The sequence below is a fragment of the Scyliorhinus canicula genome, chromosome 15 (genome assembly GCF_902713615.1).
Source record: "Scyliorhinus canicula chromosome 15, sScyCan1.1, whole genome shotgun sequence".
NCBI lineage: Eukaryota > Metazoa > Chordata > Chondrichthyes > Carcharhiniformes > Scyliorhinidae > Scyliorhinus > Scyliorhinus canicula.
This window is the reverse complement of record NC_052160.1, coordinates 102981344-102997132: the sequence shown is the minus strand read 5'-3', so window position 1 is coordinate 102997132 and position 15789 is coordinate 102981344.

Below are 15789 nucleotides of genomic sequence, written 5' to 3'. Positions count from 1 at the left end.
AGATGGAGTCAACAGTTATGATCTAAATTTCTTGAATTCAGTATTAAGTCCAGAAAGCTGCAGAGTGCCAAGATGAAAGATACGGTGCTTTCTGATTATTTTCTGCAAATAATGTATCCATACAGAACCATCCATATATTTTACTTTTACTCAAAGAAGCAGAAAATGGGGAAAATGCAGAAAAGTAAATGAAACATTATTAATAATCAATCATACCTAAGTAATCACCAGAAGATTTAAATTACATTAAAATAAACTCCGAGGCATCGACTGTTCACCAAAATGATAAGTGATATCATCAGCGCACACACAAACAGAAAATTGCTGGAAAATCTCAGCAGGTCTGACAGCATCTGTGGAGAGAGAACAGAGGTAACATTTCAAGTCGGATTACTGTTTTTCTGTGTCTCCAGCATTTTCTGCTTTTGTTTCAGATTCCCGAATCTACAGTAATTTGCTTTTATTTTGGTGATATCATCAAACGGAAGTAAAATTATAAGTTAGAACAATGTCACTTTATCCTACACATCTTTATCCTTCTCAGGAAATTAAGAGAAGGGCACCTAATGTAATGTCAATCATCTTATAAATTACGCCCTGACGATGTGCTATTACACATATACAGCCAATTTCTCAACACTGAAATAAGAGTTTGAAATAAGTTATTGCAATGTAATCAGTGTGATTATGTACTCACAGCAAAATTCAATTTCCTAAACTGTGATCTAATTGTTTACTTGTGACATTAAAATTTGTTACTTTATTAGAAAAACGCTGCAACTATTAATTTAGTATATCATACCACAATGGTGAAATACAACATAGCCAGAAAATAATTTACTTGATTCAATTATAAGCATGCATTGGAACAAATCACTCCCCAGACAGTAAATGAAGGAGTAACAGTCATTTTGATTAATAAGCAATCGGTAATCCATTCTACAATTACATTAACCCCCACCCTAATTGTCATTGGAGATCTGTGATCCGAAGTGAAATCATTCAGCTCTTTGTAGATTCTGATTATTTCTAAAGTTGGTAACAAGCTTCACATGGTAAACACATGACATATTGCACCACATTCATTACCATGTAGGGATTTAAGTTCCATTACTATGACAGGAGAAGCAGCAGACTACTCCAGTCTTCGCATTCTTAAAACACACAGTTGATCTGAGATATGTAGATTGAAGAGGGGCATTTTCCAACATCCCAGTAAGAATCTCAAACACCCGGCAGCAATTGCTTTTCAATGTTTATAGTGCAGTTGCCAGCTCAACATTTGGTAACCTGGGGCTGCTTTTTTCATTTGATTTTTGACCTCCTCTTACCTCTGCATTATGGTTTTTCTGTAATGCCTATAACTGCATTGAAACTGTAATGTATCCAACTTACAAAAAAGTGTCCTGCTGAAAGCCTTTGATCGATTCATTTCATTAAGAGGTATCGCACTTTATTACTCTAACTTTTGTTTTGTCACATCAATGGCCAATTTGGTTGCCATGCTTGTTAATTTGGATTTTCATAATGAAATCTAACATAGATATTCGATCTATTTGTAAAATTCACTGCTTTACCAATTGCTGTCAAACATTCCAGTTCAAGTTCAATTGTGGCGAGCAGCAACAAAAATATTAATGCCTAATTTCATTATGAGGTTAGGACCTATCAAAGGTTCTGTTTTAGCAAACCGCAGCAGAAAGAACGGAATATGAATCTGTTCTTTATATTTGTAAATTGACTGTTCACATTCAATGTTGATATCATTATCTGAAACCACAATAACAAAAACTTTGAGGGGGGGGGGGGGGGATACAAACAATCATTGTTTATGGTGTGTAGTTAAAAGTTAGAGTCCAATTTCCGTGAGGAAAGGAATATGACAAGCATAAACACAGGAACTAGAAGCAGGAGTAGACAATAGGTCCCCAATTGAAAAATAAGTCACATAACTAAACTGATGTTTGAGATTTGATCAACAATAAGCTTTGCAGCCCCACAATGCAAATGTTCTCCTGCTTACATTTAGAAGTGTTTCCAGTCGCCAGGCGCATACATTGTGAGAGTTAAATGCCTGCAGAATACTGTATGCCCGTCAACGTTAAGAAAGGTTGCACAAGGGAAATCCCTGGCGTGCCATCTTGTGGAAATTCGGTGAAATGCGGAATTAACATTCGTTTGCAATCAAGGCAGAAAGATATGTGGCTAGGTGGGGGTGTGGGCAAAGGGTTAGCATCTCAAGTCCACATGGCTTCTTCATTACAAATGCCTCACCTCGCTGCCTTCAGCCCTAACTGCGGCATGACATATTTAACGGATTTTTGTTTGAGGATTGAACGGCTTTTGTCCTTTTTCATTCTTACAGAACGATGCTTGTGAAGTTTCAAACCAAGGAAAATTGGCTATTGATCCCGGGGGGTGTGGGTCACGTATCTCGTAGATTGACCCAAAGTAAGTGTTCTCAGACTGAGGGCATGTTGCGAGCTTCGGACCCAGTTCTGTAACCTATGCCTTGATTGATAAAAGCAAGTGTCCCATACGCCTTTTTCACTACCCTATTAACCCAGTTCAGTAAAGTATTTCAACAACGTGCTGTTGTAACTCTTTATTTTTAAACAGTCCTTGTAAAAGTACTGACAAATATCTGCGAGCCTGCCGGATTTTCCCTAGTCAATACCATAGGGGGTGTTCAGTAAATAGAGAAAGGTCCATGCAACGTAAGTGTGTGTGTGTGTGTGTGTGGTCGATAATAGAACCTCAACATGGCATGTTTGGGAGTTTTTTTTAGGTTTAGCTTCCGTCCGGTGACAATCTACCAAGAAGAATGTTACCGAGTAGCATGTCTGTGTCTACAATATGCAGGTCATTTAATGAAGTTGGGGTGGGAGGGGGTTAAAGTCGCTTCTGAACAGTAACTATTTATTTGGTGATGCATGTCGAGAAAAGGTGTGATTTCAATTGTGTAATAACCCAGTTGGCTCCTACTTGTCAGATCCCGGAACTGGTCGACGCTGAGACCTCAGGATCACCAGAACTCAGAGTTTGATGAAAGTGCAGAAACTTGTGGCCCCGGACAGTTTTGGATTCGAGTGAATCTCCCCCTGTTCCCAGTTTGAAATGAAGGCAGACACTTGGTAGCACATCGCCCAAATGTGTCTTGGCTGGTCAGAGGTTGTGACCCAAAGGACAGCGACCCAGTTAAAGCAGGGGCGAGATCATAACTTAAAAATAAACGACACAACAGCACCAACTAAATACACGAATAGGAAAGAATGAAATGACGTTCATAGCGAATTTTCCAACTATTGGATTTTAGCTGATTTCAATTTGGCAATTAAACGTGTTTCATTCAGGTTTTGAAAGACCTTTAAAGTGTATTTCCCAGGTCATTGTGAATTCCTACAATAGAACCACCAATATAAGCAGCAGACCTGTGACAAGCTTGTCTCTGACAAAAGCACAGTGGGAATCATGAAGTTGGAGTGGAATGACAAGAGAAGTTGTGAATGCGGAAGGTCATTGAACTTTGTTGAGTCAAAAACAGCCTGCATCCTCCCATCATGAGGCAGGGATTCTCCTTTGCTTGACGCTCATATCGTAATCGGGAAACAGGTGGAGAATCCCTGTTTACGACCGAATCGGGGACAGCGCCTGTTTTCAGATGCGCCACACCTTCCAAAACGCCATCATCGAGGAGTACCTCGCATGCCTTTAGGATGGCCTCAGGACGATATCTGAAGGCCCTCCTCCAATGCTCCACCCCCTGATGGACCAAGTTCCCGATGGCTCGTGACACGTGTGCTCTCAGTTTTCGTGAACCCGGCGTGGCGACTGTGTTCAATGGCGCCACAGTCGGGGGGGGGGGGCGCAGAGAGCCATGTCGCTGGCTGGGGGGCTTCGGTGAGGGCTGGGGGGACTGGTGGGGTGGCGAGGGGGTGTCCGGGGGGCACCATCTGGCACATTGGCTCCACGTGCGGCTGGTACCACGATGTAAGGCGCGACCCCTGCAGGTTGTTGCCATGCACGGCCACGGACCCGGTAATTCTCCAGGCGTTTATAGGAAGTATTCAATGAATGGCATTACACTGAGAAGTTTGGAGAAACAAACGGATCTTGGTGTGTTTGTCCATAGATCTCTGGAGACAGAAGGGCAGGTTAATAGGGTAGTGAAAAAGGCGTATGGGACACTTGCTTTTATCAATCAAGGCATAGGTTACAAAAGCCGGCAGGTCATGTTAGAGTTGTATAGGACTTTGGTGAGGCCACAGCTGAAGTACTGTGTGCAATTCTGGCCGTCACATTATAGGAAGGATGTAATTGCACTGGAAGGGGTGCAGAAGCGATTTACCAGAATGTTGCCTGGAATGGAACATTTAACTTATGAAGAGAGGTTGGATAGGCCTGAGTTGTTTTCTCTGGAGCAGAGAAGACTGAGGGGTGACTTGATCGAGGTGTACAAGATTATGAGAAGCATGGACAGCGTGGATAGGGAGCAGCTGTTCCTCATAGTTGAAGGGTGTTATGAGAGGACACAAGTTCAAGGTGAGGGGCAGGTGTTTTAGGGGGGATTTGAGAAAAAACCTTTTTACCCAGGGGGTGGTGATGATCTGGAACGCACTTCCTGGGAGGGTGCTAGGGCGGGTTGCCTCGCATCCTTTCGAAAGCATCTGGATGAGCACTTGGCATGTCATAACATTCAAGGCTATGGGGCAAGTGCTGGCAAATGGGATTAGGTAGGCAGGTCAGGAATTTCTTTTTTTCTAAATTTAGAGTATCCAATTTTCTTTTCCAATGAAGGGGCAATTTAGTGTGGCCAATTCAACTACCCTGCACTTCTTTGGGTTGTGGGAGTGAGACCCACGTAGGCATGGGGAGAATGTGCAAACTCCACACGGACAGTGACCCTGGGCCAGGATCGAACCCGGGCCCTGAGCACCATGAGGCAGCAGTGCTAACCACTGTATTATTCTGTGAATCCTAAAGTTAGAATTTCCCAGCTTGAATGGTGGCTCCTCAGTCTCGCCCCACAGTTTAGTTTGAAGTAACATGCTGGATTACCTTTTCTGTATCGATCACTATCTTAAAGATCTCTATGTGGCTCAGTAAACCAAATTAGTTGCTTCCATTGTGTTATATTCAAAATATTGGATCGGACACTGGTGAACTGCAAAGCTCTGTGACATTCATTTGCATTTTGTGTACAGATGTACTCATAGCAACAGGGCAAAAACATGCAAGTTATTTGTATAAACTTGGCAACGCTGTGCTTTGGAAGCAAGGCAATGGTAGAATTATACATTTGAAGTCTTGGCTTAAAGCAAGCTTGGTAGTAATGGTAGAATTCAAGCATGGGGTTAAGAAGATTCAGGTGATACAATATTAAGTTGGGGGCCGGATTAGCTCAGTGGGCTAGACAGCTCATTTGTGATGCAGAACAAGGCCAGCAGCACAGGTTCAATTCCTGTACTGGTTGAGGTTATTCACGAAGGCGCTGCCTTCTGAATCTTGCCTCCCATGTGTGGAGTGTTTAAACCACCATCAGTCAGCTACAGTCATCTGGGACTATGGCATCTTTAGCAAGAAGAAACAATTCAGACAGTTGCACAGAAGAAACTGCAAAATATTCAAATAATTTTTGATGCTTGATAATGCAACTGCACATTTTGGAAATCCCATAAAACAACACATTCAAGGGTTTTGAGGAGAAATACAACCACTATAGGATCAAGACACTGTTGGAAAGAACAAAGAACATAGAAAAGCACAGCACAGGAGCAGGCCCTTCAGCCCTCCAAGCCTGCGCCGACCATCTAAAGCCTTTTACGTGTCCGGGGTCTGTATCACTCTATTCCCATCCTCTTCTTGTATTTGTTAAGATGCCCCTTAAACGTCGCTATCATACCTGCTTCCAGCACCTTCTCTGGCAGCGAGTTCCAGGATTCTCCAATCTCTCCCAAGGCTAAGAAACTGACATTTCTTGATCTTTAATTGCACACACTAGAAAGAACAAAAATGTATAAAATGTTGCTATCTTCCTTTTGGTACAAACTTTAGTGTTCATCTCCAATTAAATCTGGTAAAGTTTTTTAAATTCCTTCATGGGACGGGAGAATCTCTGGCAAGGCCAGCAATAGTTGCCCATTCCTAATGCCCCTGGTGAAAATGGTGGTGTGCCTCCTTTAGCTGCTGCAGTCCATGTGTTGTAAGAACACCCACAGTGCTGTTAAGAAGGACGTTCCAGGATTTTAGTAGCAGTAAAGGAACAGCGATTCAGTTGCAAGTCAGAATGGTGTATGGCCTGGGAGGGAACTTGTAGGTGGTGGAGTTCTCAAGAATTTGCTGCCCTTCTCCTTCTGAGTAGTGATTTGTTGATGACACAAAACTGGATGGAATTGTGAGTTGTGAGGAGGCTACAAGGCAATTTAGACAAGTTAAGAGTGGGCATACACATGACAGATGCAGTACAACATGGCTAAATATGAAGTTGTACACTTCATTGTGAAAAACAGAAAGGAAGAATATTATTTAAATTAAGATATATTGGGAAGTGTGGATGTACAAAGGGATCGGGATGTCCTTGAAAATGGAGAGACCGTTGCAGCAAGCAATTAGGAAGGCAAATGTTGTGTTGGCCTTCATTACAAGAGAATTTGAGTTCAGAAATAGGAATGTCTTACTGCAGTGAAACAGGATCTTGGTGAGACCACACTGTAACGTTAAGTCCCTTTATGGAGTAACTCACCAAATAGTTGGATCTGTCCAAACCAGGATCCTTTTCTCGTGTGTTCTGATAATGGGCACGTTATCATGGAGCCTTCTACTCCTCTGGAACTTACACCTAGCATTGATCAATTACCATGTACATCATATTATCCTCTCAATCTTCTTCTGAAGATGGTCGGATGTGTCTCCCTTTATACCTTGGTCTGGAGACTGCATGTTGTGTCTGTACCGCCACCTGCTGGTTGGAGGTTGCACACTATTTAACTATGATATAGCCCATAGGCATATCACCACACACACCTGCAGTATTGCATGCATTTTTGGACTCCTTACCTAAGAAAGATATAAGCAAATTACTGGGATGCTGGAATCTGAAGCAAAAACAGAAAATATTGGACAATCTCAGCAAATCTGACAGCATATATCCAGAGAGAGATGTGAGCTAACATGTCGAGTCTGGTTGACTCTTTGTCAACGCTAGAGAGAACTGGAAATAGGATCAGATCTTTACTGTTGTGGGGTTGTGGATGTGGTGGAGCAGTGGGCTGGACAGAGGGTCAACGATAGCTGGAGATATACTCCACCAAGAAAGATATACTTACCACAAAAGGAATGCAGCAGAAGTAAGCTGATACTGGGATTAGCGGGACTGTCCTGTGTGAAGAGATTTGTTCTGGGCCCATATTCACCAGAGTTTAGAAAGATGTTCGGAGATCTGATTGAAAGGTATAAAATTCTAACAAATTGGACAGACTAGATGCAGAGAGGATGTTTTTCCTGTTTGCGGAATCTAGAACCAGAGGACACAGTTTCAGGATACGAGGTAGACCATTTAGGACTGAGATGAGGAAGTATTTCTTCACTCAGGGTGAACTTGTGGAATTCTCTACCACAGAAGGCTGTGGAAGCCAAGTCACTAAATGCATCAAGAAAGAGCTAGAAATTTGTTAAAAGATTTTAATGGCATCAAGGGGTATGGGGAGAAAGTGGGATTATGGTATTGAGATAGAGGATCAGCCACGATCATATTGAACAGCAGAGAAAGCTCGAAGGACCGAATGGCCTCCTCCATCTCCTAGTTTCTATGTTTCTATGATCCCATGTTTCCAGACATCTTGGGTTTGGAAGGTGCTTTCTAAGGAACCTTAGTGAGTTGCTGCAGTGTATCTTGTCGATGTCACACACTGTTACCACAATACAGGTGGATGGAGTGAATGTTTGAAAGGTGGTGGAAGGGGTTGCTTTGCCCTGGATGTTGTCGAGCTTCTTCAGTGTTGTTGGAGCTGCGCTCATCCAGGCAAGTGGAGAGCATTCCATCATACTCCTCACTTGTGCCTTGTAGATGGTGGACAGGTTTTAGGGAGGCAGGAAGTAAGTTAACTGCTGCAGAATTCCCAGCTTCTGACCTCTTGTAGCCATGGTCTTTATATGGCTGGCCCAGTTCAGTTTCTGATCAATGCTAACCTCCCGGATATCGATTATAGGGAACTCAGATATGGTAATTGTGATAGCCAATAGTAAGGACGTAATATGACACCAGGTAGGCAGGATAACAACTAGATTTATTTACTCTACTCACAATATTACAGTTACACTACTCCTCATCTCGTAGGGTCACCCTCCCTGACCTGCTCCCAGGTTGGAGTTTATATCCTGTGAGATTCCTCCCAATTAGGGGAAGGCTCTGCCCCCTCCACCCCAATCACTAGGGGAGTTTGTATTCAAAGGTGTAGGAAGGGAACTGTAGGAGGGTTTGGCCCCTGAGGAGGTCGTAACAGTAATCCTGCTGAACATCGAAGGAAGATAGTTAGAATCTCTCGTTGGAAATAATTATTGTCTGGCATTCGTGTTGGAAAGTAATAACAGTGATCCTCTTGATTTCTTGGTCTTTTGTATTCAGAACTGGAACAGGTAGCCTTGGTGACTTAGCTAGTGGTTTCATCTCACTTACCGAGCAGCATATAATATCTGCCATTCACCACTTTACTACCTTCTTGTTATAGCCAACCAAGATTGGGAACTTCCTATTAAGTATTTAGTGTGGCCCTATCCTTTTTAACCAGGTTGGATGTGCCAAAAGCAGCAGAAATGTTGATACAACTCACATAATTATATGTTTCTCACCATTCACTTAAAGTCCACTTAGAATTGTTAATTTCTCAAATGGCCATAAAGTTTATCAGATAATCCTTATGACAACAGTCTTTTCTGCTACTGTATAAAATGCTTTGCCAATGGTCTTGGCATTGATCCTAGTTGATAATATTGTTTTATTACTAAACAAATGCAATTTGGCCAACTGCCTCAAGTAGATTTGAGCAATAGGTCCCATTGGGAAAAAAAACATTGTAATGTACTGCCCTGTGAGTGAAATGTAGCATGAATATCTGGAGGCAAGTTCTGTTTGGGTGGAGGTCCCCGGTGCCGCCTAGGTCCTCGGCTTGGTTGGGGGATTTGATGGAATTTCTACACCTGGAGAAGATTAAGCATACCTTGAAGGGGTCGGTGCAAGGGTTCTACTCAAGTTGGCAGCCTTTCATTTCCTTTTTGGGTTGTTGATTACCCTCAGTTGTTAGGGGGAGGGGAGGGGGTTTGTCTTCTTTGTTGGGTTAAGGATTTGCTAAGGTTTTGTTTTCTTTATGGGGAGGGAAGAGGTTTGGCGGGGGGGGGGGGGAGGGGGGTCAGGCTGGGTATAGTTTAGGGATAGGATGGGGTTGTATTGTTAGTTGGTTTGTTTGTTATACAGAAAATTTGCTTGCACAAAAATATATATTTTTTAAATGAATATCTTAATAGCCAAACTTTGAATCTAGCTATGTCCCAAGATAGTTTTGGTACCATATTCACTGGAATATGCATGACTAATTTTACATACATAACAAACAGTACAATTAGAATTTGGTTGACATTGTAAGAAAACATTGTAAACAGACTTGTGATTATGGCATTTATGGTTTACGCTGAATATTGTTGTCTAACCAGCTTACTTATCAATAATATATAATTCACATTTACATTACCATTTAAAAATAATTCCAGCAATAAAAACATTGAAGTAGTGCAAAAGGAATGAACCAATGAAGATTGTTCACAAAATTTATGTTGGACAAGTGTGGAAGAGACTATTCTGAAAGGAGCACATTTCTAAAATGTATGTTTTTTTCTCTCTATATTTGGAAAGAAGAAAAACAACTTTGATGGATAACTTAAATCCTTCTCGGGGAGACTTTTACAGAGTGAAGTACTGAAGGATTGGGTTGAAGATGCAATGATCGTGCAAAGGCATTGAATAAATGTATTGAGCTAACCAACATGCATATTTCCAATGATTACATTTTATTTTATTGGTATTATGTTGATGAAATTGTAAAATCAATTTCAATATTTGTTTGTGGGAAAATATACCCTTTGGTCTGTTTAAGGAGCTATTTTGTTTATATATCATTGCAGACCTTTGATTCAGACTAATATCAAATTTTGCAGCTGCCCCTTGAGCCTAAAGGGATAACTTGCGTAAGCAAATACCGGTTTGCAAAGTAATAGTTCATGGGGAAATTTTATTTAATGGTATTGGCTTACCAACAGTATGAATATATTCCCATTGATTTACTGTCCAGTAAATAGTCAATGACTCTGCATTCATTTACATTCATCCGGTGATTTAGCTTTCTTGGAAACATATCCATCCTTGCACCATTTCCCAAAATGGAAGTACTATATAAACCTTGTGGTCAGCTTTATACTGTTAACCAATGTAATAACGTTGGCTCACCAGCTCGGTACGAAACAACAAACAACAAACAAACATACTGTCTTACAGTCTTACAGATTTGTGGCTGTTAGTCAGCATCCGGAATCAATCTGAAGCAAAAGCCCGCGCTTGTTAGAATGAACCCTCACCCTAGTCCCCTGATTGTTTTTCCTGGGTGATGTGACCCTATCGGCTGATCGCCCCTTAAAGGAGTCAGATGCCATATCCCTCCCGCTTGAAGTCCTTTTTTACAATGATAACAATTAAACTCTACGGTCTCCAATAAATTTAACATTAATCCATTCAACCAGTCCATCATAGATTTAGTCTCTTTGGTGGTTCCGCTTTCTGGCAGAGCGGTGTAACTCCACCAACTTGGGTGCTCCCGCTGAGGAACATTCTGCAGACACTGCTTCATCTGTTATCTCCTCAGGTACTGGAAAATCGGCCTCGTCCGTTTCTGTGGTGACGGCAGGCACACCTGTCACAGATTAACTCGGTACTTCACTACTCGGACAACCAGCACATTTCCTGCTGGCAATATGGTTTCCAGCTGTCATACTGGTTGCTGGGACAACTCTTGTCCTATTTCCTGACAATTCTATCTTGTACATTCGCTTCCTAAGACAGAGATCCTGTCTTGGCTACAGCAACTCCTGGGACCCAGCTTGGTCCGATTCCGAAATTTCTGACATACACTGGTTCATCTATTACAAATGATCTTGCTGCTTTGCCTGAATCATAGTTTGTCTTCTGCTAGCTCTGACTGGCTTCTTCCCTCCCTGGCAAGTTCGGAAACATCAGACTTCGGCTGGTCCCAAGATGCCGGGACATCAATAATTCTACTAGCGGCACTACTGTCATTGTGTGCGGCGCTGTTTGATACCCTAGAAGAAATCAAGACATTCTGGTTTCCAGAGTCTCACCTGACTGTTGTTTAAGACCTGCCTTGAAGGCTTGGACTACTCATTCAGCCAGTCCATTGGATGCTGGGTGTATGGTGCAGTCAGATATGCTTATACCATTCGTGGAGGTGAAATTTTGAAATTCAGCACTCGTGAAAGCCGTTCCATTATCCGACAAAATTATTTCAAGTATCCCATGGGATACAAAACACTGACGTAATTTATCAACTGTGGTATGCGCCATCTTAGTCTTCATGTTAAACACTTCCATCCACTTCGAATGGCCATCTATCAGGAGCAAAAACGTTGTGCCGAAAAATGGCCCCGCATTATCAGTGTGGACCCACACCCATGGCCAACCAGGCCTCTCCCAAGGGTGAAAACGGGCTGCAGCAGGAAACTTCTGTTGAAACTGGCACTAACCGCAGTGCTTCACTAACCTTTCTATGTTGGCAGCTGTGTCAGGCCACCAAACATAACTCCTGGTGAGCATCTTAATTTTTGAAATACCGAGATGGCCACTAAGTAATTCAGCCAAGAGCCCCTTCCTTGTACAGGGATGACTACTCTTGCTCTCCAAAGTATGATGGCATCTTCACAACTTAATTTGTCTTTCTGAATAAGATGGTTTCATCTCTTCAGACACTGGCTCGTTGGTGCATCCTGTTAATATTCTGCACTTCACTTTGGACAATGGCCGGTCTCTGCTAGTCCAATACTTGATTTACTGTGCTCAAAATGGCAATGTATCCAAGAAGTTTAGTGGCATCACAATTTCCTGCAGTATTGTGGGGGAGGGGGGGGGGGGAGGATGCTGGACTCAGGCAATGGTGGGCAACTCAGTACATCCACATTTGTTATGTGCATTCCAGGCCGGTGTTGGAATGTATACTCATATGTTGATAAGATTAATGCCCAAAGCTGAATTGGCGGAATAGCCCTGTCTTCCTTAAAAAGACAAAAAAGTGGTTTGAGGTCCGTTACAATGGTAAAATACCTTCTATACACATACTGGTGGAACCTCCTTACTCCATACACAACAGCCAACTCTTTTTTCAATCTGAGAATAGCCATTTTCGGCCTCTTGAGAGGATTTGAGAGGCATATCCTTCAGACATATCACCCATTGAATGAGACAAAACTGCACTGATGTCATAAGGGGAGGCGTCACACGTTAACACCAATTTTCTGGATGTGTTGAGGTGCTTCAATAAACAAGATTAATTTAATAACTGCTTTACTTTGTTAAAAACATCTCTCCGAGGTGTCCTCCAAAACCAATGCTGGTGCTGTTTTCGGAACACATGTATGGGGGGCAAATGAGTCAACAAATGCAGCAGAAAACACACATTCCTAAGAAGAACTTAAGTTCAGATGTGTTTCTGGGGGACGATATCTCACTGGTATGGCGGTAGTAATCATGATCTTGATGGCCTCTCCAGTGTAGGTCGGAAATTTTGCTTATGTATTCTTTAATCCCAAAAGCTGAACCCCTTCTCGTAAGTACCTGCACATGTGTCCTCCTATTACAGTAGTGGATGCTCCCATGTTTACTTCCATCTCTACGGGTTTACCATTCACCAATGGGGGCTACCTTGCTCATTTTCACATTGCTCAGTGAATATACTCTGAAATCATTTGCAGGGAAATCTTCTACACTGTGTACTTGTGATGTGTTGATGCCTTTAGCACTGAGCAGGCTTGGTTTGCCCTCACACTGGTGCCTGAAGTGCACCTTCCTGAACAGTATTCTGCTTCCTTAAATCTGCAAGCCTCTGGAGAGTGATTACCTCCACACCGGTAACACTCTGCTTCAATCCTTGAGTGTTGCATTCATTCCCCTAAATCTTCTGATTCTGCTTGCAGCTCCATTTGCTTCCCGTTTAAAACTAGCATCTTAACCTTTGGCACCACTGCTGACTGCAGCTTCCCACACTAACTGATGAACCATGCTGTTATTTTGCATGCCGTGAACCTCCTGTGCATCCTGCACATTGCTCTCCATTGCTAGCACTATCTACAGCACCTTTTTCAGATTGATATCGGCCTCCGTTAATATCTTTCTCTGGATAGCCTCATTATTGACTCCACAAACTAAGTGATCTCTCAGCATGTCATTCAGGGTGGCCCCTAAGTCACAGTGCTCTACGATTTACCTTAGCTTTGTTACGTTGGTTGCAATGGTTTCTCCTGGGGCTCTCCCCATGGAATTAAACTTGAAACACTGCAGGATGACAGAGCTTTGGTTGAAAATGTGCCTTCACCAAATTCACTATCTCTGTGAATGAACTAGAATTGGGTGCATTCAGGGACGTAAGGCTGCGGATTAGACTGTAAGTCTATATTATAACCCCCAACAGACCCCTGGGGCACATCAATCGATCTCCCTATGGGACTCACAGAATATGAACTGCCCCGCTATTGGACAGAGTCCCGTCAAGCTGGGGCTCGTAAATTCACCCTTTGAAACCAACCCGGACTGAGACCGATACTTCCGGTTATCCCAATGGGACCCGTGAGCGGTAAGCCCTGTTGCGGCTTTTACTTTGAAATTAAATATTGTTAAATCTACCTTCTCGGGCCTCATAAGCTTTTATACTGGCGAGAAGGAAAAAAACTGCAGCTGTGATTCTGGAAGTCCTGACCACACTGGAATACATCAGCGCAGGAGCGAGGTCAGTGGGATTCTGAAAATGCCACTTTTTGGAGCCTAGTGGTCTTTGACAAAGGTGTAGAAGATTGGACCCAGTATACTGAATGGATGAGGTATTTCCTCCAGGCAAATGGTATTGTTGGAGATGACCGACAGACGTTACTGCTTTTGACCACCTGCAGGTCCCTGACATTCAATGTAATAAAAAGCCTCCAGCGGCTCTGGACTCAGAATCCTTCAACAAGCTCATGGAACTTCTCGCAAATCATTACAATTCAAAGCTATCTGTAATAATGCAAAGATACCGGTTCAATATGGCTGGGAATCTATGACGGATTTTCTGATGCACCTTCGTAAATTAACTTTGTTCCATCCTTCCCGAGATGTTAAGAGATCGGTTGGTGTGTGAATCAACAATATGGCAAACTCAGAGGAAGATATTAACAAAACTGACCTTGGACCTGAAAAGGACCATCCACTGTCACTCTCACGCAAGAATGCGGGAAAGGGAGCTCCAGGATTCTGTGGACTGCGGTGTACACAGCGTTGGGCGGCCCATGTTTGAAGAGCGGTGCCCCCAAGGACAGGGCTCAGGTGACCCAGTCACCGCCAAAACAACATCATGGTCAGGCCTGATGGCCCAGGGCCACCACGGTCCAGTAGGACATCTCCCTGGAGAATGATGAGGAGTACCCACAACAGTGCTGCATTTGCAGTCGCATGATCTGCAATGGTTGAGATTACCAGAATCAACAATGAACGCATCGCCCTTATCAGTTAACGCAGATGCCCTGAGCTACCCCTTGCCTATTTTCCTGTCTGGGGAGGAAGACCTGATGCAGCTAAATTGCATTATGGCTCACAAAGTAGCCCCAATTAGGATAAAACTTCAGGGCAACAGTTTTCTGCCTCTTCTTGCGGCTGCATTTGGTTCCTGTTTAAAACTACTATCTTCAATCCTGGTGTCACTGTTGACTGCAGCTTCCTGCCCTAACTGATGAACCATGCCGCCATTTAAAAAAAAAAACATTTTGAGTACCCAATTCATTTTTTTTCCAATTAAGGGGCAATTTAGCGTGGCCAATCCACCTACCTTGCATATCTTTGGGTTGTGGGGTTGAAACCCATGAAAACACAGGGAGAATGTACAAACTCTACACGGACAGTGACCCAGAACCGGGATCGAACCTGGGACCTCGGCACCGTGAGGCAGCCGTGCTTACCACTGTGCTACCATGCTGCCCTCCATGTCGCCATTTTGCGTGCTCTGAAGATCCGGTGCGCAGTGCAAGACTGAAAAAGATGCAGGAGGAAGACAAGAAACAGAATGCAGAATTCAGGAAGCGTATGGAGAGACTGACTGATTTTATCCAGAGCAGTACTCAGAAGAAAAAGAAGTTGGATTTAATGAACAAGCTGGATAGAAGTATTCTGCACAATGTGGTCGAGGTGGCTGGAGTGATTTCATTCTCATTAAAACAATGATGAAAGCAGATATGAGCTGATCAAAAAAAGGAATTTGCTCCTTCCGATGACAAACTGGAAACCTATTGGAGAGATGAGGAGTGAGACCCACAGAAAGCTGAGGAAAAAGATGCATTAAGGAATATGGAAATCTCAATGGAATCTTGCGCATGGGGTGACACGGTGGCACAGTGGTTAGCACTGCCGCCACACAGTGCCAGAGACCCAGGTTCAGTTCCGGCCTCGGGTGACTGTCTGTGTGAAGTTTGCACTTTCTCCCCGAGTCCGTGCGG